Raw genomic sequence first — 16,351 nt, 5'->3', positions numbered from 1 at the left:
CTTAAATATGGACCAGTCCACTGTCTCTAGGCAGTCACGTAAGAGCTCTTCTGTTTCCTCAGACCAGCACTGCACAACCTTCCTAGCTGGATTCTCACGCTTGAGTTTCTGCTTGTAAGCCGGGAGAAGGAGCACAGTCTTATGGTCTGATTTCCCAAAATGCGATCGGGGGATGGAACGGTAGGCGCCCTTGATTTGTGAGTAGCAGTGGTCAAGAGTGTTGTCGCCCCTGGTGGGACAGGAGATGTGCTGGTGGAATTTTGGCAGTACACTCTTGAGGTTGGCCTTGTTGAAGTCTCCGGCCACAATGAACAAGGCCTCCGGGTGTTCTGTTTCGTAGTTGTTTATGACTGTGTACAGTTTATCCCGCGCCTTCCTCACTTCTGCCTGGGGTGTAGACCGCTGTGATAATGGTGAACTCACGTGGAAGGTAGTATGGGCGGCACTTTACGGTCAGGTATTCTAGGTCTGGGGAGCAGTAGGTCGCCAGGGTCGCCACATCCAAGCACCAGGAGGAGTTGATGAGGAGGCAAACCCCTCCACCCTTCGCTTTGCCTGAAGATGCCGTGCGGTCCGCCCGGTGAATAGAGAAGCCTTCAGGTTGTATGGCACAGTCCGATGAGGCAGGGGTGAGCCATGTCTCTGTGAAACAGAGCACACTTGATGAACTTCTGCCCACTTTTCATCCGCCTGCATATGTACAGGTCTCCATTTTTTCATCAAGACATCACTTTTACGGTAATAACACTCTGGTATACTCTCAGATTCCTCTTCCGTATATGCTTTCTGATATATCCGGTTTATTTTTACATCTTTCTGTTGTAACTCTGCCAATTTTCCTGAACTAAAAATATCCACCTCATCCTCTACCTCCACCTGTTCTTGTTCTTTTTCAACTATCTGATCAAAAATGGTTTCTGATAATTGCACTTCTACTTCATCTTCACTCTTTGATTTTTCCTCTTGTCTTAACCTGTGACTTTGCGACCGGGTAACTACACAATCCGGAAAAGTCCCAGGATATTCGTCCTTCAACCCTTCAGTTGTCTGATTTTCCACTGGCTTATGAACTACAGTAGGCATCACTCTCACCATCGATCCAGCTATATCATTACCCAAGATAAACTGTATTCCTGGACAAGATAGTTTCTCTATTACTCCTACTACCACTTCACCACTCTTCATTGGACTTTCCAACCTTACCTTATATAATGGAACGCTACTCCTTTCACCCTGAATTCCACATATCACCACCTTTTCTGGCAACATTCTTCCCAAACTACATAATTCCTCATCTCTTACCATTAAAGATTGACTAGCCCTTGTATCTCTTAAAATTGTGACTTCTTTATCTGATACACATGAGTAAACTTTACCCAGACAAGTAAATTCTTTAAAGACATCTGGCACCTTAACAATTACTTCTTGAACAGGCTGTACAATTGTTTGCACCTCCTTCGCTTCCCTTGGGCTTTCCTTTATCACTCCAACAAATCTCATTGTCTTATCCTGTTTTACCACATCAGCCTTCCCAGTGTTTTTCTTCAACCACCAACACTGTGACTTTACATGGCCTAGTTTATTACAGTGAAAACATTTGAAACTTTTCATTTCTTTTCCACCTTCCTGGATTTATTTTTTAATCTGAGGTACACTCTCTTTATTGTCTCCCATCAGATCACCTTAACATTCACCACTTGAGTATTTCTAATGTCCCCAGTTTCTATCCCTCACCAGCTGAAACTGATGTCGGAAACCAATCTTTGATTTATGAACTAATTCATAATCATCTGCCATTTCTGTTGCTTATCTCGCAGTTTTAACCCTCTGTTCTTCCACATGAGTTCTCACTACATCAGGAATTGAATTTTTAAACTCCTCCAAAAGTATAATTTCTCTGAGAGCTTCATACGTTTGGCCCTTATCCACCTATCAAAATTACTCTGAGCCTTTCAAACTCCATGTATGTTTGACCAAATTCTCTCCTTAAATTTCTAAACCTTTGTCTGTAAACTTCAGGCACTAGCTCATATGCACTTAAGATGGATTTCTTCACCTCCTCATACGTTCCAGATACCTCCTCTGGTAGCGATGCAAACACTTCACTAGCTCTACCTACTAGCTTTGTTTGAATCAGTAACACCCACATGTCCTGTGCCCATTTTATTTGTTTAGCTACCTTCTCAAATGAAATGAAAAAAGCTTCCACTTCTTTCTCGTCAAATTTTGGCAATGCTTGGACATATTTAAATAGATTCCCACCAAGCCTTCGACTATGACGCTCCTTCTCACTATCCTCATCACTATCATCCAACTGTACATTTCCCTTTATGTCTGCCAATTTTAGTTGACTTTCATGTTTCATGGCCATTTTCTGAAGTTCAAACTCCCTCTCTTTATCTTTTTCCCTGATCTGTATCTCCCTTTCTTTTTCTTTTTGTTCTGCTCAGGCTATTCTTTCTTTCCTTCTTTCTTCTCTCTCCTTTTCTTTTTCCTCTCTCTCTTTCTTTTTCCCCTCTCTCTGTCTCTTTCTTTTTCCTCTCTCTCCCTCCCTCTCTTTCGTATTCAAGCTGCTTTAATTCTTTCCCATGTTCCATTTGTTTAATTTGCAACTAAATTTTTGCCATTTCCAATGAGGCAACTTTAAATGCTTTAGACTTTTATCCCCCTCAAACCCCCAATTGTTATGGGAGAGGTGTTTTCAGAGCCCCAAAATGTATCCTGGAGTTCAACCAACCTCTCCCTTTAATGTATTGTTGCTTTTGAAGCACACGGCTTGGTGTCCAGGTGTGATATTACAATTATGGACACGTGGGTTTTTAAACACAAAACAATGTTTATTCCATGAATTCAACTTAACCTTTTAACACCTCTTACTTCAAAGATAACCCCGAAAATAATACAACACTAAATGATCCCTCAAAATGTTCCTTCAAACCTCCAAAAGACTTAACACCTTTAAACAGAAACATATCAGGTTAAAGACATTACTATTATGAGTTTAAATCACTCAAATGATTCAGAGATAGTGTTGCTCGTTCTGGGTGAGTTTGTTTAACATTCAATTTGGTTCTGTTTCGTTCCTTAGCTTTGGAGTCGCCAGATACCGTTAAGATTCCCGTATCAGCCTCTCCGGACAGGCTCCGGAATGTGGCGACTCGGGGCTTTTCACAGTAACTTCATTGAAGCCTACTCGTGACAATAAGCGATTTTCATATTTTTCATATTTTTCACAAGTTTCAAGTTCAAAGCAATAAATCCATGCACCAGTTAGTAAGTTCAAACAAGACACGTTTATTATATTACAGTAATCTACTAATCATGCATATAAAACTATAAGACTAGGCTAATCCTACCACTAATAGGCCAAATACTTATCTGGATAAGGGGACTGCCGGATCAGGGAACAACGGCCTCTAGCTTTGTCCTGGGTCCGCAGGCTTCCAGTAGTTATGGACTAAAGGGTGTCAGGAGTGTCTACTCAACGCTACGTGCATTGTATGACACTTACGTGTTGGCGGCTACTGTCCAGGCCTCTCCTCCTCACGGTTCTTCTGCTGCAACGGTGTTCTGCTGGGAGGGCTGGCTGGTCAAGGAGAGGCTGGCAGAGAGAGAGAGCTGGGGTCAGGGTCTCTGTTTTATACTTCTCTCAGGGTCTGGGCGGACCCTCTATTCACTCGCAATCGATTGTGTCGCTTCCCAATCGATTGATTTGAATTCCCCAATAACGGGGCAATCCCTCGATCACTGGGCGGTTCTTGGGACTTATTGTTTTGGACTTCCTTTGGCGCCGAAAAGTCTGGCCTTCCATTCAATGTATCGATTTGTGTTAACTTGTTTCCATTGTACCTGGGAATCGCCCGGTATCACCTCATTAGTATGCTAACTTGTTTTCTTTCACAGTGCTGTCTGGTTTCTGCAGCATTCAGAACTGGTTTCTGCAGTAGCTACAATACACAAGTGCTTTGCAAGCTGCTTGCTTTTGCAACATGTCCATTTTCCCTGCATTCCTTGCAATCTTCCATTTTGTGTTGGGCAGTGGTCACCCCAGGTGGCTACAATAGTCTTTCATAGCAGAGATCACAGCAGAATCCAGCTCACTGCAAACACAGACACACCTAAGCTCTTTTGCTTCATGCAGCTCTCAGCAAACCAGCCAGGCACTTTTCAGCTGCTCTCAGAAACTGAAACTAAAAGCAGAAGTGAGTTCAACTCAGCTACCCCCACCCTCTGACATCACTTCAGTAATATGAGCTGCTTCATTTCTTAAAGGTACATTGCTTAAACATCCATTTCTTAAAAGTACTCTCACATGACAAGTGGGAGAGGGGGATTTCCATGAGCGGGCGCATGCGATTAGGGTCGGGCCCTAGAACTCCATTTTGCACCACATAGCCGAGGATGGCTAAGCGGTTAATGCTGAACACGCACTTCTCCTTGTTGTACATTAGGTTGAGGAGTTTGGCGGTGTGGAGGAATTTGAAAGGTTGGCGTTGTGGTCCTGCTGATCGTGGCCGCAGATGGTGGCATTATCCAGGTGTGGGAAAGTGGCCCGCAGTCCGTACCGGTCAACCATTCAGTCCATCTCCTGTTGGAACACCGAGACCCCATTAGCAACGCCGAAGGAAACCCTAAGGAAGTGGTAAAGGCGGCCGTCCGCTTCAAACGCGGTGTCCGGGCGGTCCGCCTTGCGAATGGGGAGCTGGTGGTAGGCAGATTTCAGGTCCACTGTCGAAAAGACCCGTACTGTGCAATCTGATTGACCATATCAGATATGCGTGGGAGGGGGTACGCATCGAGCTGCGTGTACCGATTGATGGTCTGACTGTAGTCAACGACCATCCTGATTTTCTCCCCAGCTTTCAGAACTACCACTTGGGCTCTCAAGGGGCTGTTGCTGGCCTCGATGATGCCTTCCTGCAGCAGCCGCTGGACCTCAGACCTGATGAAGATCCTCTCCTGGACACTGTACCGTCTGCTCCTGGTGGCGACGGTTTTGCAATCCGGGTTGAGGTCTGCAAACAGAGAAGGCGGGTCGACCTTAAGGATCTTGATACCGCATACAGTAACGGGTGGTAGGGGCCCGCTGAATTTCAGTGTTAGACTTTGGAGGTTGCACTGGAAGTCCAGGCCGAGTAGCCAGGCAGTGCAGAGTTGGGGAGGACGTAGAGCCGGAAGTCGCTGAACTCTACGCCCTGGATGGTGAGGGTGGCGGTGCAGTACCCCCGGATCTCCACGGAGTGGGATCTGGAGGCCAGGGAGATTCTCTGGTTAATGGGGTGTACTGCGAGGGAGCAGCGACTTACCGTATCGGGGTGGATGAAGCTCTCTGTGCTCTTGGAACAAGAAGGCATGATGTCTTGTGCCAATCGATCTTTACCGTCGTCGACGCGGTTGCGAGGTTGTGCGGCCGGGACTGGTCGATCGTGATGGAGGGGAGCTGTAGCTGGTCGGAAGGCCCCTGGCAGGTCGGCGGCGGTTGCAGGTGATAAGCGGCCTGATGAGGTGCCCGACGAGCAAGGGTCCTGAGGTGTTGTAAAATCTCTGCTTAATAAATTGATGCACTATCAATTACGACGAGAGTAGAGAGTAATCGAGGCTTTATTAAGCAGAGATGTGTAGCCTCCTGCAGCTGCTGCCGAAATGGCTGTAGCTCGGTGAGCACACACATTTATACTCCGCTACTGGGCGGAGCCAGCAGGCGGGGATCTACTCCCCCACCTGTAGTACACCTTATTACATCTTATGTGCGATATATGCAACAGTGGTGACGACCACAAAGATACTGCTCGTGACTGCCCTTGATCAACATCTGGTGGTTAAATGCATTTACATAAAATTGTTAACCCTTCATTTACCGTACAATATCGATATTGTCACAGAGGATACCCGCTCCCGGTGGCCGTGAAGGTCACCGCAGCCCTCAACTTTTCTGCAACTGGTTCATTCCATGGCTCGAGCGGGGACTTCCGCACATTTCACAAGCTACAGCCCAAAAGTACATCTGTGAGGTCAGCAGGGTAGCATGGTGGTTAGCATAAATGCTTCACAGCTCCAGGGTCCCAGGTTCGATTCCCGGCTGGGTCACTGTCTGTGTGGAGTCTGCACGTCCTCCCCCTGTGTGCGTGGGTTTCCTCCGGGTGCTCCGGTTTCCTCCCACAGTCCAAAGATGTGCGGGTTAGGTGGATTGGCCATGCTAAATTGCCCGTAGTGTCCTAATAAAAAAGTAAGGTTAAGGGGGGGGTTGTTGGGTTACGGGTATAGGGTGGATACGTGGGTTTGAGTAGGGTGATCATAGCTCGGCACAACATTGAGGGCCGAAGGGCCTGTTCTGTGCTGTACTGTTCTATGTTCTATGAGGTCACAAATGCCCTCTGAGCCCGGGCAGCTGACTGTATTAAATTTGAGCAGGCACACGCCCATCAAGATGCCCAGACAGCAGCATACTCCGCCATCTCCAGGATTCCCCAAGTCCAGAGGTAATTGATGGCACACATGTCACCTGGCACGCATCGGGGTATCAGAGAGTACCTTTCATTAACAGGAAGGGGTTCAACTGCCTGAATGTTTTATTCATGTGCAACCATTTCTGGATCATGCACATTTGTCATGCACACCAGGGAGCGTCCATGACAGCTACATCCTGGGACACTCAGAGATGCTCACATCTTCAAGGACCATGCCAGGATGACAGCATGGATCTTGGGGGATATGTGGTACCTGCAAATATCCTGGCTGGTGACGCCATTGCAGAGGCTGGAGACCAAGGTGGAGACCGGATATAATGAGGCCCCTGTTACCACTCATGCTGTCATTGAGTGGTGCATCGGACTACTCAAAATGGGGTTCCGATACTTGGACTGTTCTGGTGGTGCCATGCATTACACCCCCCCAGGGGCCCTCCTGCTTTGTGGTGTTCCGCTGTGCTCTCCAGAACCTGGCACGCAGCGGGGCATCATGCTGGACCAGGAAGGGATGGTTGATGAGCCTGAGGAACCAGGGAGGCCCTCATCCTTGCCCGCTTCTCATAGGATGAGACTTTGTCTGTCGGCTCAACCCTCCCCAACGCCCCACCATTCCCCTCCTTCCCCCACATTCCCCACCCTCCTCCCCCATTCCTCTCCCCCCACCCTCCCCCAGCACGACTACCCTGTTCTACCCTGCCAGGGCCTATGTCACCCCACTACAACGTGATGTGACTGTGTCGGCACTGACAGCGGGTCATTATACAAGGCAGGAGAGTGAGGATTACTCGCTGTGATGTGAACTCTGGCACTCCTAGGTTTATGCCAAAGTCTGACTCCTGTCTTTCTGCTGACAGCGCGCTCACACCCATCCTCTGAATGGCGTCTGCATTGGGGGCATTTGATCTTGGATCACTGTGCCCGGGGGGGGGGGGGGGGGGGGGGGGGGACACACGCTGGTTTGCTGTGAAGATGTGACAGAGGTTTCACATGTATCAGGTGTAATGTGGTTTAATAGTGAACATTGGATATTTCCATAATCCATAGCTACAGATTGTGCCCCCCACCCTCACCAGTGCTCACTCAGTGCTCTTCACTCTTTTGATCTTTTGTGGTCTCCTGCTACCTCTAGGTGTGTTCTCAGGATGCTCATCAGAAGTGGAGGCAGCCTGCTGCTTTTGTGCTCTGTGGCCTTTGAATGCCACTGGCTGACGTCTTCTGGACCCCGGGCGACTTACCGGTGTCACTGGCATCACTGTGCCACCCTGTTCCTGCCTGATGCCCTTGAGATGCATCAGTATCAGGGGAGGGTGATTCAGAAGAACTGGAGACTGCCGTCTTCTCCTTGCTGGGAGGCACTGGTTTGGGCTCCAGCGCTTCCTTCTCCCTGACGGTGCCCATAGAGCTTTGGGGGGCAGGGGGGTCTCCATGGGATGGAGGGGCAGCTGGAGTTAGCTCGAGAGGTCTCTGCACCATCTGGCACTGCCAGTCCTGGTGTCTCCCCATTGTCTTCACCATGGTGTCAATGCCTTCAGCGATGCTCTTCAGTGACTGAGCCATGCCCTGCAGTGACCAGGCAATGTCCACCTGCATCTGGAAAATGTCACTCAGCGCCTGGGACACATCACTCAGTGCCTGGGACATGCTCTGCAGTGCTCAGGCAATGTCCACCTGCATCCCTCAGTGACTGGGACATGATGTGGCCCTCAGCCACAGTCATCACAGACTGAACCATGCCTTGGACACCCTCACTCAAGATGCTGACCATGCTCCAAGCATTCCACTGTGGTCACAACCTAAGCTAGCAGTGTTGGCATCGGTGCCAAGCATTAAAGACCTGTGGCATTTGGGACTCAAATCGGCTATGCACTCGATGGAACATCACTAACATACCGTCCTGAATCTCACGGCTGTATCCAAGCATCTGCATCAGATCAAGGATAACGTTGTTCTGAGGCTCAGCATGTGACCATGATTCAGCAGTGTCCTGTGATCCAGCAGACCCAACTTCTGACCCCCTTGGATGTTCCTGCCTCCACCTAATCTGCATCAGCAGTTGTGTGGTGCCCACCAGATTGTGCCCCATAAGCTAGTCAACTAATGGTTCCCACCATGATGTCTGCCTCTGCTTTGATGGAAGATGGAGGTAATAGCCATTACACCTCGATGAAGGTCTCATTGGAGTTCTCCTCTAAATTAGTCTCTTGTGTGACGGGGGGGGGGTGACAATTCCCGATGGCTTGGCCTCATCAGATGGAGATCCTGAGAGAATGGACATGTGGTCAGTGAGAAGGGAGTATCATTTTGTGTGACATGAATAACTCACTTGAGACAGGTTATCTGGGTGAAGGTGTGCAGGTACAGGCCAACCTCGCTGTCAGTGACTATTCTATCCTTGGTCAACCCCGCGATCTCCAGGGCCCGACCCTCATGGGGGTGGGGTGAGGATGCGGATCTCTGATACTCTGCCCTCCCAACGTTTGGCAAAGAGAGGGCTTTGTGAGCCACTTGCTTGATGGAATGGGGGGAGTGTATGGCAGGTTGCATGTCTGGGCACCACAACTGGAGATGCAGGCTTTGTGCTGGTGGGTGCCAGAAGGTGCTGAGGATCAAGCACGAATGTCGGATGTGGGGAGGGTGCAAGGTAAGTGATTTGTGTGGGTGGAGGAGAGTTAGGAATTTGAGGGGTGAGAGGCAGAACTGATGACAGGAGAGAGGTGGTAATTTTCAGGAAGTGTGGGTGATGTATTGGAGGACAAAAATACTACCTATTTTATCTTACTCATTTACTTATTTCATCATTGTTACTAGGTTCACATTGTGGAGGGAAACTTGACGATGATCATGGATTTTTAGCCAGCCCCAATTATCCACAGAACTATCCAAATAATGCGAGATGTACTTGGTATATATTTGTGGACCATGATGAAAGAATAATTTTGAATTTGGTTGATGTTCAGTAAGTAACAGTGTTTCCACTTAGTGTAACTGCAGATAATGTCAGAGGTATCTAATATCTAATAACTATGGCCAATGGATTACTGAAAGAGCATCAATGCAGTAGGTGGGGGGGGGGAGTACGGTTGCGCAGTGGGTTAGCCCTGCTGCCTCACGGCACCGAGGTCCCAAGTTCAATCCCGGCTCTGGTCACTGTCGGTGTGGAATTTGCACATTCTCCCCGTGATTGCATAGGTTTCATCCCCACATCCCAAAGATGTGCAGGCTAGGTGGATTGGCCACGCTAAATTGCCCCTTAATTGGAAAAAATGAATTGGGGAAAAAAAAGCTGCAGGTGGGAACGTCTAAATTGATCTGCCCCAGATAAGAGATGTTTTGTCAATGAAAAATAAACGTCATGGCGATTTGCCTTATGTAAGCTTTTCAGGAGGGTAAAACAGTTACTTGAATGATGATCAGTTCCTCTCTGGCCAGCGTCACTCAGCTTCTCACTGCATCCTCGAATCACAGAAAAATCATAAGGGGAAGCAGTGAATAAGGTATGATAATAGACAAAGGGATAACATTGTACAATTTGGTTAAACGATAGAACAATGCAGATGCAGTGGCAAATATTTGAGAAGATATTTCATTATGCTATGCAACTATACATTCCACCAGGAAAGAAAGAATGCAGACGAAGGATACACCATCCATGGCTAACTAGGGAAGTTAAAAATAGTGTCAAACTGAAGGAAAAAGTGTACAATTCCGTGAATTGTAATGATGGAGTAAGCTCGAATTGCCAAATTGCCTTCCCTTGCACCTATTTTCTATGTTTCTATGTGAAGATGAGTGGTAAGTCAGAAAGCACTTCTCACGAGTGTAATTATTTTAAATAGCTGACTTGTCCCAACATTGGACATCCGTACATTCCCGACCCCGCAGTGGGCAGCACCACACCCAACCCCACTAAGCATTGCCCGCTCCCCCATCCCCACGGTATTCTCTACCCGGCCAACCCCAGACCTTACCCGAGTTGTCTATCGGCCACCAAATAGTAACGTTATGGTGGGGCAGGCAATAAACAAATAAATAACTGATGCATGTAGAAATGGTACAGCAGTTATCATGGGGGATTTTAATCTACATGTCGATTGGTTTAACCAGGTCGGTCAAGGCAACCTTGAGGAGGAGTTTATAGAATGTATCCGTGATAGTTTACTAGAACAGTATGTAATGGAACCTACGAGGGAACAAGCGGTCCTAGATCTTGTCCTGTGTAATGAGTCAGGATTAATTCATGATCTCATAGTTAGGGATCCTTTCGGAAGGAGTGATCACAATATGGTGGAATTTAAAATACAGATGGAGGGTGAGAAGGTAAAATCAAATACTAGTGTTTTGTGTTTAAACATAGGAGATTACAATGGGATGAGAGAAGAACTAGCTAAGGTAGATTGGGAGCAAAGAATTTATGGTGGAACAGTTGAGGAACAGTGGAGAACCTTCCAAGCGATTTTTCACAGTGCTCAGCAAAGGTTTATACCAACAAATAGGAAGGACGGTAGAAAGAGGGAAAATCGACCGTGGATATCTAAGGAAATAAGGGAGAGTATCAAATTGAAGGAAAAAGCATACAACGTGGCAAAGATTGGTGGGAGACTAGAGGACTGGGAAATCTTTAGGGGGCAGCAGAAAGCTACTAAAAAAGCTATAAAGAAGAGTAAGATAGAGTATGAGAATAACCTTGCTCAGAATATAAAAACAGACAGTAACAGTTTTTACAAATATATAAAACAAAAAAGAGTGGCTAAGGTAAATATTGGTCCTTTAGAGGATGAGAAGGGAGTTTTAATAATGGGAGATGAGGAAATGGCTGAGGAACTGAACAGGCTTTTTGGGTTGGTCTTCACAGTGGAAGACACAAATAACATGCCAGTGACTGATAGGAATGAGGCTATGACAGGTGAGGACCTTGAGAGGATTGTTATCACTAAGGAGGTAGTGATGGGCAAGCTAATGGAGCTAAAGGTAGACATGTCTCCTGGCCCTGATGGAATGCATCCCAGAGTGCTAAAAGAGATGGCTAGGGAAATTGCAGATGCACTAATGATGATTTACCAAAATTCACTAGACTCTGGGGTGGTCCCGGTGGATTGGAAATTAGCAAACGTGACACCACTGTTTAAAAAAGGAGGTAGGCAGAGAGCAGGAAATTATAGGCCAGTGAGCTTAACTTCGGTATTAGGGAAGATGCTGCAATCTATCATCAAGGAAGAAATAGCGAGGCATCTGGATAGAAATTGTCCCATTGGGCAGACGCAGCATGGGTTCATAAAGGGCAGGTCGTGCCTAGCTAATTTAGTGGAATTTTTTGAGGACATTACCAGTGCAGTAGGTAACGGGGAGCCGATGGATGTGGTATATCTGGATTTCCAGAAAGCCTTTGACAAGGTGCCACACAAAAGGTTGCTGCATAAGATAAAGATGCATGGCATTAAGGGTAAAGTAGTAGCATGGCCAGAGGATTGGTTAATTAATAGAAAGCAAAGAGTGGGGATTAATGGGTGTTTCTCTGGTTGGCAATCAGTAGCTAGTGGTGTTCCTCAGGGATCCGTGTTGGGCCCACAATTGTTCACAATTTACAAATGTGAGGTTATCCATTTTGGTAGGAATAACAGCAAACGGGATTATTATTTAAACGATAAAATATTAAAGCATGCTGCTGTGCAGAGAGACCTGGGTGTGCTAGTGCATGAGTCACAGAAAGTTGGTTTACAGGTGCAACAGGTGATTAAGAAGGCAAACGGAATTTTGTCCTTCATTGCTAGAGGGATGGAGTTTAAGACTAGGGAAGTTATGTTGCAATTGTATAAGGTGTTAGTGAGGCCACACCTGGAGTATTGTGTTCAGTTTTGGTCTCCTTACTTGAGAAAGGACGTACTGGCACTGGAGGGTGTGCAGAGGAGATTCACTAGGTTAATCCCAGAGCTGAAGGGGTTGGATTACGAGGAAAGGTTGAGTAGACTGGGACTGTACTCGTTGGAATTTAGAAGGATGAGGGGGGATCTTATGGAAACATAAAAAATTATGAAGGGAATAGATAGGATAGATGCGGGCAGGTTGTTTCCACTGGCGGATGAAAGCAGAACTAGGGAACATACCCTCAAAATAAGGGGAAGTAGATTTAGGACTGAGTTTAGGAGGAACTTCTTCACCCAAAGGGTTGTGAATCTATGGAACTCCTTGCCCAGTGAAGCAGTTGAGGCTCCTTAATTAAATGTTTTTAAGGTAAAGATAGATAGCTAGCTTTTTGAAGAATAAAGGGATTAAGGGTTATGGTGTTCGGGCCGGAAAATGGAGCTGAGTCCACAAAAGATCAGCCATGTTCTCATTGAATGGTGGAGCAGGCTCGAGGGGCCAGATGGCCTACTCCTGCTCCTAGTTCTTCTGTTCTTGTGTTCTTATGACTCGCCCTCTGACCTGACCCCACTCACCCGGCCGCCACCCACCCTGACTCAACTCTTCCCTGCTCCCAACTCCCGCCCCCCAACTCGAACACAATCACCTTGAGCTAACTCCCCACCATGATCAGACGTCCTCCGATCCGATCTACACCCTTTGCCCCTGACCTTCACACCAGTCCAGTGGTACAGTGGTTAGCGCTGCTGCCTCACAGCCCCGAGGACCAGGGTTCAATTCTGACCTTAGGTGACTGTTTGCGTGGAATTTGCACCTTCTCCCCGTGTCTGAGTGGGTTTTCTTTGGGTGCTCCAGTTTGCTCCCACAGTGCAAAGATGTACAGGTTAGATGTATTGACCGTGCTAAATTGCCCCTTAGTGTTCAAAGATGTGCAGGTAAGGATGGTTAAGGCAACAGGACAGGGAAGTGGGCCTAGGTACGGTTCTCTTCTGAAGGGTGGGTCAGACTCGATGGGCCGAATAAACACGTCCTGCACTGTAGGGATTCTATTCTACCTCTTGATTGGACCCAACCCCCACAACCCCATGCCCGACCGCCTCCACCAACCCCTCATATCCGACCCCCCCGTTTCCTCTGATGTCAGATCCCCCAACTCCCTTTGTCTGAACCTCCCTCCCCATCCTTCCAAATCACATCCCCTTTCCTTAAAGAGACTTACTTTCTCCTTGGCCCGTTATTTTCAATGGGACCTTTAAACTCAAATGCTTTGCAGCAGCGAGTGGCATAAATAAGGATGCCAGTCCTCCTTTGTTCCACTTCTTTCGAACTCCAACACTGGCGCCGGGGACGCTTGTGCTGCCTGAATTGCACTGATTGACTGATTGATTGTTTTATTGTCACATGTATCGAAGTACAGTGAAAAGCATTTTTCGGCAAATGTACACAGAAGACAAAAAGAATAATCGACAAAGTAGTAATTGGTTTCAGTACGGAACAAGGACCGAACAAGCAAATGCGGCATGAGTAAGAACAGCATAGGGCATCATGAATAGTGTCTTACAGGGAACAGATCAGTCCGAGGGAAAGTCGTTGAGTCTAGTAGCTGTGGGGAAGAAGTTGTTCCTATGTCTGGATATGCGGGTCTTCTGACTTCTGTATCTTCTGCCTGATGAAAGGGTCTGTAAGAGGGCAAGTTTGGGTGCGAGAGGTCTCTGACAATGCTGTCTGCCTTCCTGAGGCAGCGGTAGGTGTACACAGAGTGGGAGGTGGGTAGACAGAATATCCTACCAAGGTTTTTGTTTTTATTTCAGTGCCTTCTGGTGTTTCTGCCTACGGCGTTCTTTGTGGGGGTGGAGCGGATTATTTTGTTGTTCATTTGGGCGGGTATGGTGACGAGGATTTGGCAGGTGGTTCTGAAGAGGAACTGGCAGCCAGGGGGTTTGGCGAACATGATTTATTATTACTGGGCGGTGAACGTGGAGAAGGTATTGAGTTGGTATGATAATCAGCAGGAAGTCTGAGTGAAGGTGGAGGCTAGGTCGTGCAAGGGTACAGGGCTGTGGGCACGAGTGACAGATTCCATTCTCTCCAGGAAAATGTCAGCGAATCTGATGATGGTGGCCACGTTAAAAATATGGAGGCAATTACGGCAGCATTTTAAATTGAGGCAGGGTCAAAGATGGCTCCAATTCGGGATAACCACCTGGTTGAGCTTGCAAGATTGGACGGCAGGTTTAGACGTTGGGAGGACAGAGGGGTATTGGTCATGGGGGATTTATTCCTGGAGGGGCGGTTTGTGAGTTTGGAGGAGCTAGTGGAGAAGTATGGTTTTGCGCAGTCTGAAACGTTTCAATACTTGCAGGTTAGGGATTTTGCTGAGAAGGTTTTTCGACCTTTCCGATTATGCCACCGGTTATGTTGCTGGAGAGACTTCTGTCGTTGGCAGGGTGAAGGAGGGGAGTACTTCAGGAATTTACGGAAGGATTCTGGCAGAGGGTCTTCCATTGCTTGGTGGGGGGGATTAAGACTAAATGGAAGGAAGAGTTGGTAGGGGGAGGGGGTGTAGTGTGAAGCCCTACGGAGGCTGACTTCCACATTGTCCTGTGCGAGGCTTGTGCTCATACTGTTAAAAGTGGTTCATCGGGCACACTTCAAGTGCTAGGATGAGGCGGTTGTTTGAGGGGTAGAGGATAGGTGCGAGCGGTGTGGGTTGAGCCCAGCGAATCATGTTCGTTTGTTCTGAGCATGTCCTTAGCTGGCAAACTTCTGGGGTTCTTTCTTCAGCACCATGTTGGCGGTCTTACAAATGGAATTTGAGCTTTGGTTTGATTTGATTTATTGTCACATGTACCGAAGTACAGTGAAAAGTATTTTTCTGCGGCCAAGGAATGTACACAGTACATACATAGTAGACACAAGAATAATCAACAGGGAACATTGACAAATGGTACATCGGCAAAACAGTGATTGGTTACAGTGTGGAACAAGGGGCCAAACAAAGCAAACAAAGCAAATACATGAGCAAGAGCAGCACAGGGTGTCATGAATAGTGTTCTTACAGGGAACAGATCAGTCCGAGGGGAAGTCGTTGAGGAGTCTTGTAGTTGTGGGGAAGAAGCTGTACCTATGTCTGGATGTGCGAGTCTTCAGACTTCTGTACCTTCTGCCTGATGGAAGGGTTTGAAAGAAGGCAGTGCCTGGGTGGGAGGGGTCTCTGATAATGTTGTCTGCCTTCCTGAAGCTACGAGTGGTGTATACAGAATCAATGTGGGGGTGGCAAGTTTGTGTGATGCATTGGGCTGAGTTCACCACAGTCTGCAGTTTCTTGCAATCTTGGACTGAGCAGTTGCCATACCAAGCTGTGATGCAGCCGGATAGGATGCTCTCTATCACACATCTGTAGAAGTTTGTGAGAGTCGATGCAGACATGCCAAATTTCTTTAGCTTCCGCAGGAAGTAGAGAGGTTGGGATTTCTTGACTGGACCAGGACAGACTGTTGGTGGTGGTGACCCCCAAAAAGTCAATTCGTAACTAATCCCGAGAGTCGATGATGGACTCTTTGAATACCATTGATGGGGGGATTCCTTACTGCTACAGAAAACATGCTTAACAGTTCAAGTTTCAGAGAGGGTCATATCTAGAGCGGCCAGATTGAAAATTGGAGCACTGGCATAGATATCAGCTTTACACAATGACTGATGTCACAAATTTCCTCCTCTGTGTATCTCCAGAGCCGAAACTACTGAATAGCGAAACTTTATAGCCACAGAATCTTACTGCACAGAAGAAAGCATTCAGCCACGTGCCCCTGCTGGCTCTTTGAAAGAGCTGTCCAATTTGCCTCAGTCCCTACTCTGTCCCCAGAGCCTTTCAAATGATTCCCTTCAAATATTTATATAACACCCTTTTGAACGTTATTATTGAATCAGCTACCACCATCCTTTTAGGCCATGCATTTTAGACCAGAACAATTCATCTTGTGAAATAATTTTTCCTCATCTAACCTCAGTTTATTTGTGCCAAT

The sequence above is a fragment of the Scyliorhinus canicula genome, chromosome 16, assembly GCF_902713615.1.
Source record: "Scyliorhinus canicula chromosome 16, sScyCan1.1, whole genome shotgun sequence".
NCBI lineage: Eukaryota > Metazoa > Chordata > Chondrichthyes > Carcharhiniformes > Scyliorhinidae > Scyliorhinus > Scyliorhinus canicula.
This window is presented reverse-complemented; position numbering follows the sequence as displayed.